General features: G+C 37.5%; 1 pseudogene; it reads right to left on the reverse strand.

Annotated features, from left to right (window-relative positions):
• Window positions 1–2,603: 2,603 nt before the first annotated feature.
• Window positions 2,604–3,445, reverse strand: LOC116104729 (annotated as a pseudogene).
• Between the last annotated feature and the right edge of the window lie 6,173 nt (window positions 3,446–9,618).

Here is a 9,618-nt window from a genome sequence, read left to right on the forward strand (position 1 = left end):
TAGTTCTATAGATATCTGTTAAATCCATCTGTTTCATAACTTCTGTTAGTCTCACTGTGTCTTTGTTTGTTTTCTGTTTCCATGATCTCTCCATTGCAGAGAGTGGGGTGTTGAAATCTCCCACTTTTATTGTGTGCGGTGCAATGTGTGTTTTCAGCTTTAGTAAGCTTCTTTTATGAATGTAGATGGCCTTGAGCATAGAGCTTCAGAATATAGAGTTCATCTTGGTAGATCATATGTTTGATGAGTATGAAGTGTCCCTCCTTATCTTTTTTTTTTAATCACTTTAGGGTGAAAGTTGATTTTTTTAGATTTTAGAATGGCTGCTCCAGTTTTTTTCTTGGTACCATTAGCTTGAAAAATTGTTTTCCAGCCTTTTATTCTGAGGTAGTATAGGTCTTTGTGATTGAGATTGGTTTCCTGTATGCAACAAAATGTTGGGTCCTGTTTATGTACCCATTCTGATAGCCTATGTCTTTTTATTGGGGAATTGAGTCCATTGATATTAATAGATATTAAGGAAAAGTAATTGTTGCTTCCTGTTATTTTTGTTGTTAGAGTTGGAATTCTGTTCATGTGCCTATCTTCTTTTAGTTTTATTGGAAGATTAATTTCTTGCTTTTTCTAGGGTGTAGTTTCCCTCCTTGTGTTGGGGTTTTCCATTTATTATCCTTTGAAGGTCTGTATTTGTGGAAAAATACTGTGTAAATTTGTTTTGCCATGGAATACTTTGGTTTCTCAATCTACGGTAATTGAGAGTTTTGCTGGGTATAGTAGTCTGGGCTGGCATTTGTGTTCTCTTAGGGTCTGTATGACATCAACCCAGGATCTTCTGACTTTCATAGTCTCTGGTGAGAAGTCTAGTGTAATTCTGATCGGTCTGCCTTTATAAGTTACTTGACCTTTTTCCCTCACTGCTTTTAATATTCTTTCTTTGTTTTGTGCATTTGGTGTTTTGACTATTATGTGCCGGGAGGAATTTCTTTTCTGGTCCAGTCTATTTGGAGTTCTATAGGCTTCTTGTATGTTCATGGGCATCTCTTTCTTTAGAATATAGAAATTTTCTTCTATAATTTTGTTGACGATATTTACTGGCCCTTTAATTTGGAAGTCTTCACTCTCTTCTATACCTATTATTCTTAGATTTGGTCTTCTCATTGCATCCTGGATTTCCTGGATGTTTTGGGTTAGGAACTTTTTTGCATTTTGAGTTTTCTTTGACTGTTGTGTCAATGTTTTCTCTGGTATCTTCTGCACCTGAGACTCTTTCTTCTATCTCTTGTATTCTGTTGGTGACGCTTGCATCCATGGTTCTTGACTTCTTTCCTAGGCTTTCTATCTCCAGAGTTGTCTCTTTTTGTGATTTCTTAACTGTTTCTCCTTCCATTTTAGGTCCTAGATGGTTTTGTTCAATTCCTTCACCTGTTTGGTTATAATTTCCTGAAATTCTTTAAGGGATTTTTGTGTTTCCTCTTTAAGGGCTTGTACCTGTTTATCTGTGTTCTCCTGTATTTCTGTGTGTGTGTGTGTGTATGTGTGTGTTCCAATGAGTCTTTATAGACACGTTAATCTTCATTTCATAGGACTTTAATGTATCATGAAATGTGATTTTGAAAACCACTCAGAAACATAGAGACCATTCTTAGCTCACAGGCCATACTAACACAGATGGTGGGGCGGGACCTCACAAGCACGGTCACTTCCTAACCTCTGTTCTAAGTACCTTTGACACGTATTTGCTGGCATGGACATAATGTCTACTTCCTTATTACATAAGATAGGTAATATACAATTTGCTTAAGGCTTTGTATAAACTGCTGGTGTATAAGTTTTTAAGACAAAAATTTAAAATTATTTGTATAAAATAATTTTAATATAAAATTATTTAAATGTATAAAATAAAATTAAATGCTAAAGAAACAAACTTGTCAGGTTTCATTTATTTCTTGAAGCAACACCTATACAGCTCACACCTTGGCTTAACAGCAGCACTAGGCTGCACTTCCGGTTATGATACTGCAGGGGCAAGGTGGTTGGGAAATGTACATTTATACACTTCATATAAGTTAAAGGTGGCTACACCATGGCCTAGGAAAGGCAAGACTCGGACCCACTGCCTGGACCACTGTGTCTGATCTATTAAAAATGTACCCAGTCATTAAAAATGGCCAGTTGGGGAATAGGCCATGTATAAAATATGTCATGTAAAATTTACCCATTTACCTCTTAAAAAAATAATAATATTTAGACTTTAAACCACTAACGTCGTGTGGATATACATTATGGTAGCAAGAAGCACGCTTACTGTACTTCAGCAACCTGGCTAATTTTTTTTTTTTTTTTTGGTAAAACATAACATTTTTGTAAAAACAGCCAAATTAAATATCTTTTTTATACATCTGTTAGGTTATTTCCAAGTCATTCTCCAAACCCAAAAATCAGTCTGACACTTGCTGGCATGTTTAATTCCAACCTGTATTTGTAGTTTTTAAATTGCTGATCTGCAGACCCAGTCTGGAAACAAGGTATACCATGAAGACACAGGCTGTTTCCACCATCGCGAAGAGAGGGTCCATTTCTAAGGTTCTCTAAAAATACTCATCTGACCGTCCTCATACTTCCAAAAAGGCAGCGATGTCATAAATATACTGGTGGGTTTTGTTATCTTGGGTGAGTGAGTGTCCACTAACTACCTGTTGTAAGCCCTTTCTTTCTTGGACTTCTCCAGGGTTTTGTCCATTGTCTTCTCACTCTCCCCATGACATTTGGGGCAGTACCACTTACCCTTTGGTTTACAGTTGAGTCCCACACAAGAAAAGTGGAACCCCTCGATGGGGCACTCATTGTCACAGCCGATCATCTCTCTGAAGACATGATTGCACAGACAGTATGTGAGCTCATTGGGGTCAATGGGAAGGTCTATAGGATACGCTTCCCTCTCTGCTTTGGCCTTGGAGCGTTTCTTCTTCTTTGAGGTTTTTGCTTTCTTCTCCTTGAGCGTTCCTGGGGTGATGTCATCATGGTCGTGATTATTAGATGCGTTCTCTCGTTTCTCACTGTTTCGCTGCCTCCACTATACTGTGTGATCGCCTCGCTCTTCGATTTGTCCTGGCCTGCCTTGCAGCCACTAGCAGTACCTTCACTGATGTCTTGGTGTGCTTTGAAGAGCTCTGTATTCCCACCTGCTGCAGTTCTCCACCAGCTCTTCCATCTGACTCATGATCTGGATCTTCTCATCGTCCAGCTCCTGGCTCCGGATCAGGGCCCTCTGGATGCAGTGCAGCACCCACTGCTTCTGGGTGCTGTCCGTCTCCCGTTTGAACTTCTCATAGTTATCATCCATCCCTTTCAGGATCTTGGAAATTCGAGAAGCAGTCAGAGCCTCCCCCAGGAGCCAGAGCTGAGAAAGTAAGCGCAGCAGCCTCCCAGAGGCCAGCACCGCCATGGCCCCATGGTCATCTCCTATATTTCTTTAAGGGAGTTATTCATACTCTTCTTAAATTACTCTATCACCATCATGAGATATGATTTTAGATCCAAATCTTGCTTTTCCAGTGTTTTGGGATATCCAGGACTTGCTGTGGTGGGAGTCCTAGGTTCTGATGAAGTCAAGTAGTCTTGGTTTCTGTTGATAAGATTCCTGAGTTTGCCTTTCACCATCTGGTAATCTCCGGTGTTAGATATTCTTGCTGTTTCTGGCTGGAGCTTGTTCCTCCAATAGGTCTATAAGCGTCAGCACTTCTGGGAGATCAGCTCTCCTCTGGTAAGATCCATGTGCAGAGGGCTGTGGATCAGTTGTCCCTCCTGAGTCCTGGGGTCAGAGCAAACCCTGGAGACAGGTTCTCCACTTGTGGGGAAGAAGCAGAGATCTGTAGATCTGCTGTCCCTCCTAGGTGTAGACTGAGGGAGAAAGGATCCTGTCCTGGCTGCCTTGTCACTTCTGAGGCCTGTGCCTCCTGGCTGGTCCCCCCTTAGAAAGCCGCTGAAGAGAAAAATGGAGATATCACCTGAGTCCCTGAGTCAGAGCACTCCCTGGAGACAAGCTCTCCTATTGTGGGGGAAGGGGTAGAGAGCTCAAGTACAATTCTTTACTTCCCTTTCTGGCCTACACTGTTCATGGTGATAAAGAAAAATAACCAGGAAGCTAATAAATGTCATTTTTTACATGTTACATACAATATTTGTAAAACAAGTAAGTAATGTTCAAGTATTTTTAGAATTGGCAGTCTAAGACTTTAATATCTGGTGTTGAGAAAAATAGCTCTTTGAAAGGTTCCATTTTATATTCAAGCTATAGCGATTTCAGCACCTACTGATAGGTTGTGAACATTTATAAGTGAATGAAACACAATAAATGACAAACGCCTACCCATGTTTTAAACATAATATTTTAGTGACTGCTTTATTTATCAAATAAAAATAGAATCCCGAGCTACTACTCAATTGACTTAGCTTTTATTATTCTTATATCCTACTAGGTGAGAAATAGCAGTATATGTAAAGATATGTTTTCCCATCAGTTTTCAGTATTGTGCCAATCTCTAGTTGTTTACCACTAGTTCTAAGAGGACATAAGACACCACATGTTCACATCTACATATCTGCATGAACATCTTCTGTCCTCCTTTAGATGATGACTTAGCAATGCTAATCTTAAAAACAAATTGAAGTTTAAAGAGTCATTAGTGTGTGTGTGTGTGTGTGTGTGTGTGTGTGTGTGTGTGTGTGTGTGCCTGGACAAGTTTATGTGCACCACATCCATTCAAGAGCCTGAGAAAGACGAAGGTATCACATCCCTGGAACTGGAGTTACATCTAGTTGTGAGCTACCATATAGGTAGTTGAGACTAAACCTGGGTACTCTAAAAGAACAATAAGCAACATTCTGCTAAACTATCTCTCTGGCCTCATAACATTAATCTTCATGTTATTATTTACAACATTCTTCTTGTCTTGCATTTGATCCCTCATTTATTCTTTTCCCAATATTTTAGGTTTTTTAAAGATAGCAACTCAGAGAAAAAATAACAAATACAAAGCAAAACCAAACCAACCAAACAACAACAAAACAAAACAAAAAAAAAAACAAGTAAAAAACACCAAACCAACAAAACCAACTTAATTTCAGTAGAGCTTGAAATGAAACTTCAAAACCTTTGTCTATGAAAGGATTTCTGGCTTAGTTAGAAGAGAATATATACTGTTGTAGTGGGTTGGTCTGGTGCTGCTTGTATTGTAATGCTAAATATTGGTTCTCAAGATGTGGTTGCCCATGACAAGCAGATTCTTACATATAAAAAGTGATGCTACATGAATCTAGCTCCCCAATTTAAGTGGTCAATAAAAAGTTAGAGCCTGATCGGACAATGGAGGAAGAAAGGTGGGATGTGAGGATCCAGTGAGTGGGTTACAGGTAGAAGGACTATGAGAAAGAAGCTACTTTTGAATAGCTTTGTTTGAGGTGATATCACCTCAGGTCTTTAATTCAGGTGACTGCCTTAAGTGTAAACTATTTAATGAAAAATGTTTTAACCGAGAAATGACACTTATCCAGTTGTAGAATGATTAGTCAGATAATAAAGTGAATAAGTAAATATGGATATTATAACAAAGATGAAATTATTGATAACTTAACTTGTCTGGTGATCAACTAGGAAAAGATCATCATCAAAATATCCCAGAGTTTGATAGCTAGGAGTATACAAGTGCCCCTTGTAGGTACTCACAACTTTCCTGTATCAACAAAGAAAACTTTTGCTGACGGTTAAATGATATCCTGAGATAGAACATGTTTAATTTTACATGTTGACTTGATGTCAGAGATGTCATCTCAGAGAAGATGAAATAAGGGAACCTCTGAGAGGACACAGCTGAAGAAAAAGAGAAGGAACTGGTGGATTCAAGGGAACTGAAAGAAAAGCATCCAGTGCATGAGAATCAGGCAATGGAAGAGAAGCACAAGGGAAGTCAAGCTTGCAGGTGGCTAAGAAACTAAGGCTCAAAATGCCCGAGTACTCGCTTCTGTTCTCAGGCCTATGTGGTTGATACGAAAGATTTCTCACCATTGAGAGTTGTTTCTCTTCTATAACAATGACATCATTAAACTTTGCATGCTCATCTGAATTTTCCTCAAAGTCTATTTTTGTGAGGCATTTTTTGCATTTGTTTTAATTACAATTTCTGCACACAGCGTTAGATCCTACAAGTTTCAAAAACTCCAAAATAGTTTTCCATTTTAAAGAGACTAAATAAAGGCTGTGATGGATCTAAACTCATGGGAATTCCGCAATCTTTTTATAGGAAGTTATTTTAGTCAAATGGAGTTGGGAATGAGCTTCCAGTTAACTGAGATGTGCTATGGAACATCATGATGTTAACAGGGCAAGCAAATCTTGAGTCGTCAGTATGTTAACCATTCAGCATCCAGATGGCTTCAAGTATTAAAAAAAAAAAAAACACAGAAAAAGAAAAACTCATGTTGGCCAATGTTTCGTTTGTAATTTAGAGCATCTGGAAGGTAAAGTAAAGCCACACTGATTGTGACTGTAGCTGACCTCTGGCCTTCGTTCCCATATATTCTTTGCCTCTTATTCACAGAAGTAGTAGATGTATAGCAGGGTCATGTTCAGTGAACAGGACATTGAGCAGTAGTCAAAGAAATGAGAGCAGAAGTGGACACAACTTTTTAAGCCTGACTACACAGATGGTAAATTGGTAATACCTCCAGGGTTATGACCCTCCACAATGTTTGGCTTTTAGCATTGAATCTTTCTGGGATCTAATACATTAAATATGGGAACTCCTGATCAGCCCAGATCCTTGACCATTGGCAGAGAATGTCCTCTCCAGCGTGAAGCCATGCTGGCCAAGAAATGGTGAGAATTAAGTTCTACTGTGTGAGTCACTTAGATCCAGAGGTTGAGCTGTAGACCAATGGCTGCCTTAGATGCATACACGTAACTAGTTCTCATTGCTGCCACAAAATACCTAACAGAAGGAACCTAAGTGAGGTTGGTGTACTTTTAAAGGTGCAGGATATCAGTACACAGGACAGGGAAATCTGAGACCTGTATCTGTGGAACACAGGCACATGGGTTTCTGGAACAGCCTGCTTATATCCTGCTGGATCAGAAATCAGAGACTCAAACCTAAATCATAAGCTAACATAAGCTCAGGACTGGTCTCCTGTGACCCATTTCTCCATTGACCCAAAAGTTTAAAATCTTCCAAATCAACTATATAGTCTAGTGATTGAGTTTGAACTCAGGAATTTCTGAGAAAACATTTCAAATTCAGCTGCCAATGAGTTCTGTCATTCAGCATGTAGATTGGGTTCATTTTCTCTTTTATCTATTTCTTTTAGGTTCTTCCTCCTCTCCTTCCTTTCTTTACTTAATTACTTTGCCTGTTTTCCCCTACACCAACAGTCAGCAAAGACATGAAGTGCATAGGATAATAGCATTGTTATTATAGCTTCTGACAGTTACATAACTAACTTTAGTCACCCTACAGAATCACTGTCAGGCTATGAATCTACAAGTACCAGGATGATGACATAAAACTAAACCTGTATTGGTGTCTTACTTGAGACTACAAAGAATAACAGAAAACAAGATGGGGAGTCTGTTAATCTTACCAACTTGATTAGTTCTAGAGTAACCTAGGAGACAAATCCAAGGGCATGTCTGTGAGATGGGAAAATGACCTGAAAAGTGGGCAGGATTATTCCTTGGACTATGATAGATGTCTTAATAACAAGAAGAAAAACAAACAGCAGACACCATATCTTTCTGCCTGATAACTACTGACTCAATGTTACCAGCTGCCTCAGCTTCCTACTGCCCTTACTTCTCCATAACAACAGGCTATACGCTTGAACTATAAACTAAAATAAACCCTCCTATTCTTGTTGTTTCTTGCAAGGTATTTTGTAACAGAATAGGAAAGGTAACTGACACAGAATGGAATCTCAAAAGACAATGTCTTTAACAATGAACTTATGACCTCTCCAATGACAGAAAAGAATGAAGAGCAAGGAAATGAAAGAAAGGCTACTCTTAGCAGAAAGGTGGGGCAGTCTCCTTTGGAAACCCCTTGGTAGGCTTGATGAACATAGGTCTACTGAAGTGCCTTTGAGCAACTGAATCAGAAGTCGCCACTAGATATTAGAACCTAAGAATCATCCTTAAATGATAGCATGTGCATAAAAAACACTAAGAAAGGAATCCAAATGCTTTAGTTTGGTATATACAATATGAATCTACATGTCAATTTTTTAAAAATAGACTCTTACATATTCTTTTTTGTATGTGTTATAGACAATGTTTATATTTCTTTAATGGAAAAACATTTATAATATAAAATGTGCACCGGGGAGTAGGATACTGAAATGTCTGCACAATGAGCTTAGTTTATTAAAAAAACATTTTTATTTGGCTCTCTGAAAAGTATCATCTCTATTGTCAGTGTACAGTGACTATTAGTGAACTAGTAAAATCTAGACAAAGAAACTTCTTATCACTCCACCATTCCTCAATCCTGGTTACTGGAATGTGCCTAGCCAGATAAAGTAGCTGATATAATTCAGATCAGTAAATTATCTCTCTATAAGAATTAAAACTATAATTTTATCTAATTGTTGAGGCTTAAATCATTTTTTGCCATTTAGAATTTGAGATTATAGCTTTAAAAATTTGCAAAATAAATAAATAAATCAAGGAACCAAAAATGAAGGTCAAATAGAAGAACACAATTCCAAACATATATTTTTAAGTAATAATAAATGAAGGTAAAATGTCTGGTACAGGTGTAGTCTATTTCATCCCTACCAAGATTTTATCATTACATGAAATATGTAGATGCTAATGTAGAAGTCTGGCTTTTGTGTGAATGATCTAATTTTGAAAATCTGCTACCATCCTTCCATATTTTCTTGAAATCTTTTTATGCTGTATTTTTAGTAATAAAATTTCAGATACTTGCAAGAAAACAAAAAACAAAACAAACAAACAAAGAAAAAACAGAATCTTACTCAAAAAATAAATAAATAAAGACAAAATATTAAAAAAAAAAATTTAAGTTAAACTGTGGGTATGAATTTGTCTTCCTTAAGGATACTGTTAATGACTTACAATACCATAGAATGTTATATTTCTATTACAATACTTTCAAGGTATTGCTTCATATTCTAAGTATATATTGCTAAAAATAGACCTTAGGATTTACAAAGAAACAAAGCAACTAGGATGCCTCATATCCCACTCACGATTTTCCCAATTATTAATATGTTCTATTAGTATAGACTATTTCCTACAATCAACAGTCAGTATCTATTAAGTCTGTATTCTCTACAGATGTTTTCAGCTTTTATCTGATGTCCTTTGACTGTTGTGGGACCCCAAGTAGCTTCCACAGGACATTCACTCATGTGCCCTAAGGCTCTTAACTGGAAGTTTTTCTGATTCTCTCATCAAACATGAAGCAATTTTCTCTCACTTTTGATTTTATTTAGCAATGGTTACATGCTTGACATGAAGTCCTGTAATTTTTATTTGTCTGATTAGACTGAAGTTATATGTACTCAGGGTACATAGTAACCACATGCTTTAAGTGTTGACAT

Source organism: Mastomys coucha, unplaced genomic scaffold, assembly GCF_008632895.1.
Source record: "Mastomys coucha isolate ucsf_1 unplaced genomic scaffold, UCSF_Mcou_1 pScaffold22, whole genome shotgun sequence".
In the NCBI taxonomy this organism is placed as follows: Eukaryota; Metazoa; Chordata; class Mammalia; order Rodentia; family Muridae; genus Mastomys; species Mastomys coucha.